This window comes from Miscanthus floridulus, chromosome 12, assembly GCF_019320115.1.
Source record: "Miscanthus floridulus cultivar M001 chromosome 12, ASM1932011v1, whole genome shotgun sequence".
NCBI classification, from domain to species: Eukaryota; Viridiplantae; Streptophyta; class Magnoliopsida; order Poales; family Poaceae; genus Miscanthus; species Miscanthus floridulus.
The window spans coordinates 41694771-41706999 of NC_089591.1; the positions used below are offsets into that span (position 1 = coordinate 41694771).

At 50.5% G+C, this 12229-nt stretch overlaps 1 pseudogene; it reads right to left on the bottom strand.

Moving 5' to 3' along the window:
* Window positions 1-47: 47 nt before the first annotated feature.
* LOC136496490 (ABC transporter B family member 29, chloroplastic-like) lies at window positions 48-11374 on the bottom strand (annotated as a pseudogene).
* Between the last annotated feature and the right edge of the window lie 855 nt (window positions 11375-12229).

The following is a 12229-nucleotide window of genomic DNA, read 5'->3' on the forward strand; positions in this document are numbered from 1 at the left end:
CTGATCGAATGTGGTGTTTCAAATACTCATGCGCTATATGTTTGTTGATTGCCTGTTGCTAAAATGTGCATTTGCTATATCCATTGCTGAAATACTCACTATATTTCTAGATTGCTCTATAGTTCGAACACGTTTGATATCATTCACTTACTGTTTTTTCCTCAAAGATTATTAGATTGCTTACGTTGCTTCTGTCGCTACCTCAGTTACACGTTTGCTACCTGATGATTCTGAAACGAACCAATCTAGATTTTATACTAGTGGCTGCATAAAACATGAAAAAAAAATCCGCAGGATGCCTGAAGGCATATATACAGCTCAACTACTGCATCCTGCATGTATACAAGGGGAAAGGGGAAATTATAAGGAAGTTGTGCTTTTCAAAATTGTTAGAACCCTATAGCTTGATTTGATATTTTTGTTGAGGAGGATCTTGCAGCAGGTAGGAGGCAATGCCGCTGGGGCAGCCTGCTATTCTCTCCAGCAGATGACCTTCGATAATGTTGACAGATTTGTTGCTGTTGGGATGAAAAGATTCCAAGAAGCCAAAGTTCTGAGCAGGGCTCAGGAAAGAGAGGTGATTCTATGAATCGTTTTCTCCATGGTGAATGTCATGCACATATCTTCGTGAGAGAATTGCCCATGCCAAGTCTCACCCTAATTTGGACTCCTGATCTTTGGTGAGCTGAAGTGACCATCTTGAGACAAAAATGCCGGTTTTGACATCTCTTGCAATTCACCACGCTCTAGTGAAATAATCCTGTCAGCCATTAGGACCATTTCCTGTCGATGAGCAATGATGATAACCTGTATTCAATAACAGCAAGGGAAGAAGTTACTTAGCAATATATTGATATTGGAAAGCACACCAATGCAGGAATGGCCACACAAAAACTTACTGTGACTGAGTGTTTTGTGATTACATTACTAAGTGCTTCTTTCAGTAGCAGCTCAGATCTCTTATCCAAAGCAGAAGTTGCTTCATCCATTATCAATATGGAAGAATTCTGATAGATTGCCCTGGCAATAGACAACCTGCGGATAAAAACACACTGTACAAATTAAACGGATCTGCTCCGGTACAAAAGAGGCTACTGGATAGTATGTGGTCAACAGATTTCACTAGTTTAGCTTGTGATACAAGGTAGTCTGAAAACTGGAAAGCGAGCATTTTACCTTTGCTTCTGTCCACCGCTCAAACTAGAACCTCTCTGTCCCACATTTGAATCGTATCCTTCTGGCAACATCTTAATGAACTCCTCAGCATTGGCAATCTTAGCAGCGTACTCAACCCTGTTCATGTTAATATCTCCCACAGGGTCTCTATAAGCAATGTTTTCAGCAATTGTCCCAGAAAATAGCATCTATGAAATAAACAAGAAATGAATAATGCCGGAACACGATGATAATGAAAAACATAACCCTACACGCAAAACATAAAGATACTTAGAGTTGTATCTTGTGTTGATGATTGAGCACTACTGAACTAGTTTTTCATTAGAAGTGCATATGAAAGGTTAACAAAAATATCATTTCAAACACCGAGAATGTGATGCGGCAGAACAACAATCACCAAAATGGAGAACTAAAGAGTTCCATACTTGAACATACAATTTTGATCAAGAACTTGAACCACTTAGTATAATAGATTTATCCATCAGTTGACATGAAAATATGACTTGCTTTCTATCTCAGCTATTCACATGATACAATGATCTAACCGCAGGACAATACTGTTTCACAAATAGAAAACAAACTATAAAATCTTTAAAATAAGACTTACATTCTATTTGTCAGTAGTTAGCCTAGTGTTGATTTTTTCCAATTACCTACTATAGCTATTTACTATTCACTGTCATGTAAGTTTTCAGGTTCTTTGGCAACCAAGTTGATCATGGTGCCTTGGCAACCAAGTAGGAATCATAGCATCTGCTTTATGCAGTTAGAATATGCTAAGGAGTAGGTACACCACTTGCTTATATATGCAGTGGTTAGCATCTTCTTGTACCTAAGTCATTTTTTGCAATACAATCCAAGCGGCCTGTTGGCCAAGCTGCCCTCTGGCAGCCAACAATTGGTATCTAGAGCCGGTTGAGAGATAGGGAAAAGCATGGCCACCTCCGCAGAGAGAGCAGCAGCAGCTGCCGCCGCCGCCGAGTAGCGGGCGCAGCGTCTGGCCGCAGAAGAGGCCGCAGCCGCGCAGGCGCAGCAGGCCGCGGAGGCCGCAGCAGAAGCAGCTCGGAACGCGGCCGCCACGGCCGCGGCTCTGCGTCGAGAGTTGGTGGAGGAGGATCCGCCGCGCGATCGCCGCCCGTTTCCGCGGAGGAGTCCGGAGCGCGAGCGCAGGCAGACGCGGTCACCCGATCGGGATCAGGATCGCCGCCGCGGACGGGCCAGGGGCCGCTCGCCGGTGATCCAGACCGTGTACAAGGATTATGGCGCAAGTTCCACCTGGCCGATGCTCGCCAAGACAAATTACCATGAGTGGGCCTCGATCATGAAGCTGAAGCTCCAGGCGCGGCAACTCTGGGATGCGATCGAGTACCAGGATCTGCCATACCATGAGGACAGGCGCACGGTGGAAGCGATCATCGCCGCCGTGCCGCAGGAGATGCAGATGCCGCTGTCCGAGAAGGGATCGGCCAAGGAGGCCTGGGACTCCATCGCCGCCGCGCGGATCGGCGTCGATCGGGTGCGCCGCGCCACGCTCCAGCGACTCCGCAGCGACTGGGAGAGGCTCGCCTTCCGTCCGGGTGAGCAGATCGAGGACTTCACCCTTCGCTTGATGGCCCTGAAGCAGCAGCTTCTTCTCCACGGCGACAACGACATCGATGAAGAGCGCGCGGTGGAGAGGCTCTTGCGCGCCGTGCCGCCGAAGTACGCCCAGCTCCGGATCGCCATCGAGACGCTTCTCGACTTCCAGGACCTCACCATCGAGGAGGTGTCTGGGCGCTTGAAGACGGTGGACGACATGGAGGCGCTGGACGCGGAACCGTCCGCCATCGGTGGACTGCTGCTGACGAGGGAGCAGTGGCGTGCCAAGGAGAAGGAGGAGGCTGCCGCTTCCGCGTCGGGCAAGGAACCGCGACGTTGTCCACGCGGCGGCAAGAAGCAGCGCGGGAAGGGAAATCGCGGCGGAGGAGACAGAGGCGGTGGCGACGATCGCGGGGTGAACGACGACACCTGCCTCAACTGTGGTGATCGCGGCCACTGGGCGCGCGACTGCCGCCAGCCGCGCCGTGGTGGTGGTGACCGCGGCGGCGGCGGTGGCAACCAACGCGGAGGAGGCAACCGCGTTGGAGGAGATCGAGGTGGACGGCGCGGTGGAGGGCGTGGCGGTGCTACGCACGTCGCAGAAGCAGAGGACGATGATGGTGCTCTGTTTTTCGCCCACGGCTTCCTCGAGCTCGACGAGAAGGACGAAGCCGTCTGCTCCAAGGCCACGGCCTCCCTTGACATCAACGAGCCGCGCGCGCGTGTCTTCCTCAACACCAGCGCCAACGAGGAGGCGCTCGACGGATGGTACCTCGACAGCGGGGCCACGCATCACATGACCGGCCGTCGGGAGCTCTTCGCCGAGCTCGACACCACGGCGTGCGGCACGGTGCGTTTCGGCGACTCGTCTCGAGTGGAAATCAAGGGGACCGGCTCCATCGTCTTCCAGGCCAAGAACGGAGAGCAGCGCGTCCTCCATGGCGTCTTCTACATCCCAGCGCTCCGGAACTCGATTATGAGTTTGGGGCAGCTCGACGAAGGAGGCTCTAGGGTGGAGATTGATCATGGAGTGCTCCGCATCTGGGACCGGCGTGGTCGTCTTCTCGCCAAGGTACATCGCGGGCCCAGTCGGCTGTACATCCTGCACTTGGAGGCCGCGCAGCCGGTATGTCTTGCCACCAAGAAGGAGGACGAGTCATGGAGGTGGCATGAGCGCTACGGGCATCTCAGCTTCGAGGCGCTGCACCAGCTCGACAAGAAGGAGATGGTGAGGGGGATGCCGGTGATCAAGCATGCGGAGCAAGTCTGCGACACCTACATCACCACCAAGCTCCACCGCAAGCCGTTTCCGCAGCAGGCGCAGTACCGCGCGCAGGCGCCCCTGGACCTCGTCCACGGCGACTTGTGCGGGCCGGTGACGCCGACGACGCCAGGAGGGCGCCGCTACTTCTTGCTGATGGTGGACGACGCCACCCGCTTCATGTGGGCGGTGCTTCTGCCGACCAAGGATGCTGCTGCGGATGCCGTGAAGCGGGTGAAGGCTGAAGCAGAGAAGGAGACCGGCCGTGAGCTCAAGGTACTACGGACCGACAATGGAGGAGAGTTCACCGTCGGCGAGCTGGCGTAGTACTTCGCCGCCGAAGGAGTCAAGCGGCACTACTCTGCACCACACTCACCGCAGCAAAACGGTGTTGTGGAGCGACGCAATCAGACGGTCGTGGCGACCACGCGCGCGCTCCTGAAGCAGAGGACCATGCCGGCCAAATTCTGGGGGGAGGCGGTGATGACGGCGGTGCATCTGCTGAACCGCGCGCCGACAAGAAGCTTGCAAGGCAAGACCCCCTATGAAGCCTGGCACGGACGAGCACCGGCGGTGAGCTACCTGCGTACATTCGGCTGCGTCGCCTACACAATGGAGCTCGGGCAGCTGCGCAAGCTCGACGACCGCGGCAAGGCTGGGGTCTTCATCGGCTACGCCGAGGGCGCCAAGGCCTACCGGGTCCTCGATCCGGCGACGGGACGCGTTAAGGTGAGCCGCGACGTGGTGTTTGATGAAGGGCACGGCTGGGATTGGTCCAATTCGGCCGCCGGGACGTCTGCTTCCGCCTCCAGCGACTTCGACATCGAGTTCTGGGGAGTCGACACAGACGGAGCTCCGCCGCGCGCGCCGTCGCCAGCTCCAGGGGAGCACAACCCACAAGCCTCCTCTGCTTCACCAGCCTCCTCTGCTTCACCAGCAGCAGAGACCGAGCAGGCGGATCCAGTTGAGTTCGCGTCACCGCTCGAGGACGACGACGATCGCCTTGATGCTTCCTACGACGGCGAGCAGCTGCGGTACCGTACCATGCCCAACATCATCGGGGACGCACCCACACCGCTGCCGGCTTCACGTCTCTTCGTCGAGCTTCACCTCACGCACGCCGGCGAGCCGGCCACCTTCGCGGAGGCTGAAGGCGATCCTGCCTGGCAGGCCGCCATGGAGCAGGAGATCAAGGCAGTTGAGCAGAACCGCACTTGGGAGCTTGTGGAGCTTCCTCTCGGTCACCGGCCCATCACTCTGAAGTGGGTCTACAAGCTCAAGAAGGACGAGTGGGGCGCGGTGACCAAGTACAAGGCGCGCTTGGTGGCGCGGGGCTTCGTCCAGCAGGAAGGGATCGACTTCGACGACGCGTTTGCTCCCGTGGCGCGCATGGAATCCGTCCGAGTCCTCCTCGCGCTGGCGGCCCAAGAAGGATGGCGCGTCCACCATATGGACGTCAAATCTGCCTTCCTCAACGGCGACCTCAAGGAGGAGGTGTACGTAAAGCAGCCACCTGGCTTCACCGTCGCCGGGAAGGAGAAGATGGTGTACCGTCTGCGCAAGGCTTTGTATGGCCTACGACAGGCTCCGCGAGCTTGGAACGCTAAGCTAGACGCCACCCTCAAGGAGATGGGTTTCCAGCAAAGCGACCATGAAGCCGCAATGTACAGGCGAGGAACAGGGGAGGAGCTGCTGCTGATCGGCGTCTATGTTGACGACTTGATCATCACCAGTGCCAGCTCTCAAGCCATAGAAGGTTTCAAGGCTCAGATGAAGAAGGTTTTCGACATGAGCGACCTCGGCCTCCTGTCTTTCTACCTGGAGGTCGAAGTACACCAAGATTCAGCTGGGATCACTCTGAGGCAAACCCATTATGCCAAGAGGATCCTTGAGCTGGGAGGTATGGATGCCTGCAACCCCGCCCATACACCAATGGAGGAACGGCTGAGGTTGAGCAGGCAGAGCGCAACTGCAGAGGTTGATCCTACCCAATACAGAAGATTGGTGGGCAGCTTGCGCTACTTGGTCCACACAAGACCTGACTTAGCCTTCTCAGTAGGCTTTGTTAGTCGATTCATGGAGAGGCCGACTGCAGAACACCAAGCAGCCATCAAGCGCATCTTGAGATATGTGGCTGGTACTCTGGAGCTTGGTCTGCACTACACTAAGGCTCCAGGGAGAGCAAGGTTTGTTGGGTACTGCGACAGTGACTTGGCTGGGGACATTGACACTAGCAAGAGCATTAGTGGCACCTTGTTCTTTCTGGGAAGCAATCTTGTGTGCTGACAGTCAGTGAAGCAGAAGGTAGTGGCTCTATCTAGTTGTGAAGCTGAGTACATTGCCACTACCACAGCTGCAAAACAAGCAATTTGGCTATCTAGGCTGCTGGCAGACCTCCTTGGAAGGAATGTGGAAGTGGTTGAACTGAAAGTTGATAGCAGGTCTGCACTTGCTCTAGCCAAGAATCCAGTCTTTCATGAGCGCAGTAAGCACATCAGGATCAAGTATCACTTCATCAGAAACTGCTTGGAAGATGGAAGTATCAGGGCTGATCACATATCCACCACTGATCAGCTGGCTGACATTCTAACCAAGTCTCTTGGAAGATCAAAATTTGAAGAGATGAGGGGAAGAATTGGGCTCAAGCAGATCACTTCCAAAGACCACAAGGCTAAAGGGGAGAATTGTCAGTAGTTAGCCTAGTGTTGATTTTTTCCAATTACCTACTATAGCTATTTACTATTCACTGTCATGTAAGTTTTCAGGTTCCTTGGCAACCAAGTTGATCATGGTGCCTTGGCAACTAAGTAGAAATCATAGCATCTGCTTTATGAAGTTAGAATATGCTAAGGAGTAGGTACACCACTTGCTTATATATGCAGTGGTTAGCATCTTCTTGTACCTAAGTCATTTTTTGCAATACAATCCAAGCGGCCTGTTGGCCAAGCTGCCCTCTGGCAGCCAACACTATTTGCCACGTATCTCTGCATTTACAAAGGATCTAATCTGTGAACAGCATTTGAGGAGACAACAATAGAAGGGGAGATCATGTATGCACCAGACTTAGTGTCCTGTGCAACAAAAGCAATATGTGTTCTCAAGCATTGCAATTGAATGTCCTGAATATCATGGTTGTCCAGAAGTATATACCCTACAAGGAAACAGAATTAAATCCATGTTATAAGAAACTGTACAGTTTAAATGACCAAGAAAAGGAAATGTGAGATCTTGAGGTTAAGGCAAAAGGCGAAGACATATACAAGGATTTATACAAAATCTGCTCAGTATTTTACTGCTGTTTAGTTCAATACCTTTTTGTGGATGATAAAGACGGAGGAGTAATTTGGCAAGAGTAGTTTTGCCTCCACCAGAAGGTCCAATAAAAGCAATTATTTCTCCCGGTCTAATATGAAGATTCACACCATCTGCCACTGGAGGCATGCCATCATTATATCTAAATGTAACATCATGGAACTTAATGTCCCCATTAACACTTTGTAAATGAATTGCCCTTGGCTTATCAGTCACCTAGAAACACAAAGAAGGAAGTGACTCATCACTGGAGAGAAACAACAACAATGTACTACATTTTCTTGGTTAAATCAAAACTAAGCACATTCTGCACAAAATGATATTTTCTCGAAAAATGAAATTTCGAATTAATTTAATCAAACCCCAGTACATTTCTTTGTTCCTTCAAGCAGCGTCTCCACCGGCAAAGAATAACTAACGGAAACTCGATCAGCTTATACAAAATAAAATAGTTAAATAGGTATGCTGCAGATCTCCCAGGAAAAAGTAATCAAGGTTATCGACAAAATTGCCATGGGTTCTTATGGAAGGGAAAGGAACGGCCAATGGCGGCTATTGTTTAATTGTCTCACCAAAAGTGTCTTCAAAAAACACAGCCAGACAAACCGTGGGTGGAATTTGAGCTGCTGATCTATGCAAATGTTAAGGCGCCATTTTCAATGTTGACGGTTTCCCCGGTGGGCAATGGCAACAATTCATTTTGGTTGGATAGATGGTTATAGGAGCAGACAGTTTTTGAGCTTGCCTTTCATCCAGCAGCCCTTGTTGCTAAACGAATAATCTACAAGCACCCTCTGCCAAGGATATACGTGGAACACCTTATGTCATTGCTTCAGGAATATCTAGACATTTCGGATATCGTGTCTGAGTTGATATCAACGCCGCTGGAACTTCTCTAAGTCAGGTGTTTATTCGGCAAAATCTGCATACAACACATTCTTCTATGGATCCATTAGTTTTTGAGCTTTTGAAATATAAATTATAAACTTGGGCTCCGATGAAATGCAAATTGTTTCTCAGGCTGATTGCCATAACCACTATTGAACAGCTGATTGTTTAGCTTGAAGATGCCTTATCACCTGGAGACATACTCGCTTTGTGACCAAACTAATGAGTCTACCAATCACCGCTTAACCACCCATGTATTTGCTAGGAAAGTGTGTTTTGTTAACAAAACTCTTGTATCCCCACTTCAGGGAGACACCAACCAGTGTTCAAATCCTTGTGGCAGAAAAAAAAAAACCTCGCTGACAACCCAACAAAAATAGTGGCAGGTGCTGGCCTATGGCGACGTCTGCTTGTGGTTTGGTTCGGGACCAGTTGCAGTGTGATATGCCCTATAGGGTGAAGCTGGGGTTCGGGGGTTTCTCAGCCGGTATGGTTGAGAGTTTGTTCTTAACATAATAACGCGGGGGAGGTCTTTCTGCTACCAGCCAAGTTTTTTTTTTAATTTATAATTTTATTTGCTAAGCAGGTTTGTGCTCTATTCAGGAGATTTGTCCTCCAGATGTATTACTACTGTGAACTGATTTTGTTGTTGGTTCTTTCATGTTTGTGGCATGTGAATATGAACTTTATACAAGTCGGTGTGCGCAAGTGTGCGGGTGTAATGAACCATTTTCTCTATTTGAATGCACCTCTCCTGCGTGTTCAAGATTTTTTTTTAATGAAAATATTAATATACTTTTGGATAGTATAGGTTACCGAATACCCTTCTTATAATATAATGTAAAACGAAAAATGAATCGATAAGAAACAAGAGATAGTGAGTACCTCAGGGTTGAACCTCATAAGATCAAATATGCGTTCTAATGCTGGTTGTCCTTGCTTATATTCATTGTATGCCTTCCCTGCATCCTATGCATTTGAACAAGCTGCAATTAGAACTAAATCAAGATCATGCTTAATACAAAAGAAGTGGCACATGCCTACCTGCAAGAAAATAACAGGAACAAAGGTAAATATACTATCACATATTCTATATAATTTTGAAAAGTTTTATCGAACAAAATAACCATCTCTTCAGCTTCCAATGCAAACACCCTTTGATAATTCCTATTCATGAGACAAAGTCTTCAGGGGAAGATGCTCAATGCTCCCACGGAATGGAGAAAGGAAATTTGTAATTATTCAGGACACCGAATTGCATGAACATTATCAGTACGCAAAGCGTACTTCAAATTTAATAATTTATTTTTACAATCCAGGCAATTATCTTATTGGCATAATTGCAAATGTTTATCCGTTTTATTTTAAAATAGCTAGTGTAAATGCGTAACTTCTCTTACGTTAAAAAAAGTGTGTAACTTCTCAAACAAGAAAAAATAAGGTGAGAAAGCAACATACACAATAGCAAACTAATTAATGTAAATGTTCAATTGACCTGAATAGGCACCACAACAAGAGCAAGTGCTGTCAGGAAAGACAGAAACTCTTCAGCATCAAAGGATGAGCCCGAAACAACTATTGACCCAGCACAGAGCATAAGCAGGCCCCCAATGTATGTTGCCCGAACAGCTTGAGGTATGAGAGTCTTCATTTTCTTCTTACTCAAATTATTCTTTAGATCAGCACGAGCTAACTTTTTGAATCTCATGATCTCCTTAAGTTCCCCATTGTTTGCCTTCACAGTGAGCATAGACGGAAGAACCTACAAAGGAAATTCGTAAAGATGTAAATAGAAGTCCCTGCGCAGCCGTTGATTATTTTTCATATGCAAGTGAATAATTAATTACGACTAAACCAGACATCGTTGAGATATGCTGTGAGCATGGCGAGGCTAAGATGCGCCTCCTTGGATATTTGACGAAGTCTTTTACCAAGATTGACTATGACAAAGCACATGCATGGAATTACCTGTTTATACAATGGAAATTAAACAATGCAAACAGAAGTGATTATGAAACAACAATATGAACTGTGAACTTGGCTACCGTTGCTGCAAGCAATGAGAGCATGGGATTGATTGTCACCATCTGAATGGCCATCGTTATCAACTGCAAGCTTGTCGGCACAGTCGTCTGTGTCAAATTAGTAGTCAGAATCCATGTATGTGCAAAGTACCATGCATTGGCCCGAAACTACCAGAAAGTTCAAATTTTGAATCTGAAGACTACCAAATCAACAATTAAACTAACGGCTATGCAGGCATTTCCTCAAACAGCTAACCTACATTCCATAAAACTAGCAAACATAGCAACCTGCACATCTAAGCAGGCATTTCTACAAAGGTTTGTTCCTCACTGAAGCGAGTGCGAGGCGATCGGCAACAGATATAAAAGTAAGGATGAATGCAAGGCTCCAGGAACCTCACGTTGAGCACGGAGAACACGGCGTCCGCGACATCGTCCGCCTCGTCGGTGATCCGGTGCGCGATGTCGCCCGCAGCCACCCCTCCCCTGCCCTCGAAGAACGTGAGGTCGCGCTCTAGGAGGCGCTCGAAGGCGCGCTCCCGTAGCCGCCCCGCCGCCCGCAGCGCCGCCTCCCAGAGGAACGCCTGTTGCGCGTACACGGCGGCGGCGCGCGCCGATGCAAACGCAGCGAGGGCGACGCCGCCCCTGGCCGCCACCTCAACAGCTGCGCCCCCTCCCGCGCCGCCGCCGGCGAGCGCGCGCGGGAGGCGCCCCGCGGCGGGCAGTATACGGCGACGGCGGCGCACGCCCAACCCTTCGCGACGGTCTCCCACTCGGCGGAAATGTAGGGGAAGACATCGGCCAGAGGATAAGGCGGCGGCTCCGGCTTCGCGCCACTGGCGGTGGCGCGAACACGGACACTGAAACGGAAGGCGCCGCCGCTGCCGGTGTCGGGATCAGAGCCCGCCTCCGTGCATGAGCCACGCCGCCGTGGGTCCGCGGCGAGAGGTACGGGTTTGAGGTTAGAGTTCGGGAGACGAGGGTGGAGAGAGGCGGAACCACGGCCATGGCGTCTGAAGTGGCATACGATGCGAAGGTGCGGGAAAAGAGATGCGACGTCGCCGGCACCGGGGCAGAAAGTTGAACCGCTCACGCGCCACGTCACCAACGTCTGCGCCTGATGGCCCGGCTCTCTCTAAATCATGCTCGACTCTAAATCACTTATCATTTTTCCGCTATTCAAAGTTATCCTTTTTTTACTACTCTTTATCTTTATTTTCGAGAGTGATAATGCGTAGGAGCGGGCGTCCGTCTACCCCGGACGTCGCTTTCAGGCCTGCGCGGCCCAACAGACCTGCTTCCTTGCGTCATCTTTCATTCCCGTGCTCACCCATTCGCGTGCAGCTGCGCGGCTGCTGCCGCCTTCTCCGCCGTGCACCCCATCTTGCACCGCGCGGTTCCCCAATCCAGCGCCGCACGCCCCTCCGTCGCCGCGCGCGCTCTGCGCATTGCGCGCCCCGCTGTTGTGCGCCGTGTCCCGTCCCCCACCCGCGTCCCACCAAATTTGGCAAGCGAGCTCGAGCAAGCTGTTGGCGCGTGGCCGGCGGGCTGAAGCAAGCTGCTGACACTCCTCTACTCTGGTCGGCGGCATCCTTCCCAGATCCAGCAGCGTCTCTTCTCCCTCGGCCGACAGCGGGCATGGCACGGGCATACGGGCGAACACCATCCGGCGAGCCTGCGCCACCGTAGTTGTCTATCAGGTAGGTCATGGTTGTAACACCCCATGTGTTGTCACTAGTTAAGCTATGGGTTTGAGCTCAAACATGACAGATTGAGTGACGATGAAGATGTCAAGGTCAAACCTTTGGAAATGAGCCCCAACCTAAACTCGTATATTGCACCCTTGCTTTACATGTAGGCCCTTTTCAGGATATATGCTTGGCTAGTGTTATTGGAATATCTTCATGTGTCTCACATCAATATCCATCTATATTGATCACTGGAAAAGTTTCATGAAGTTTGGAATAAAAAAGTCACATGAAATAATAAG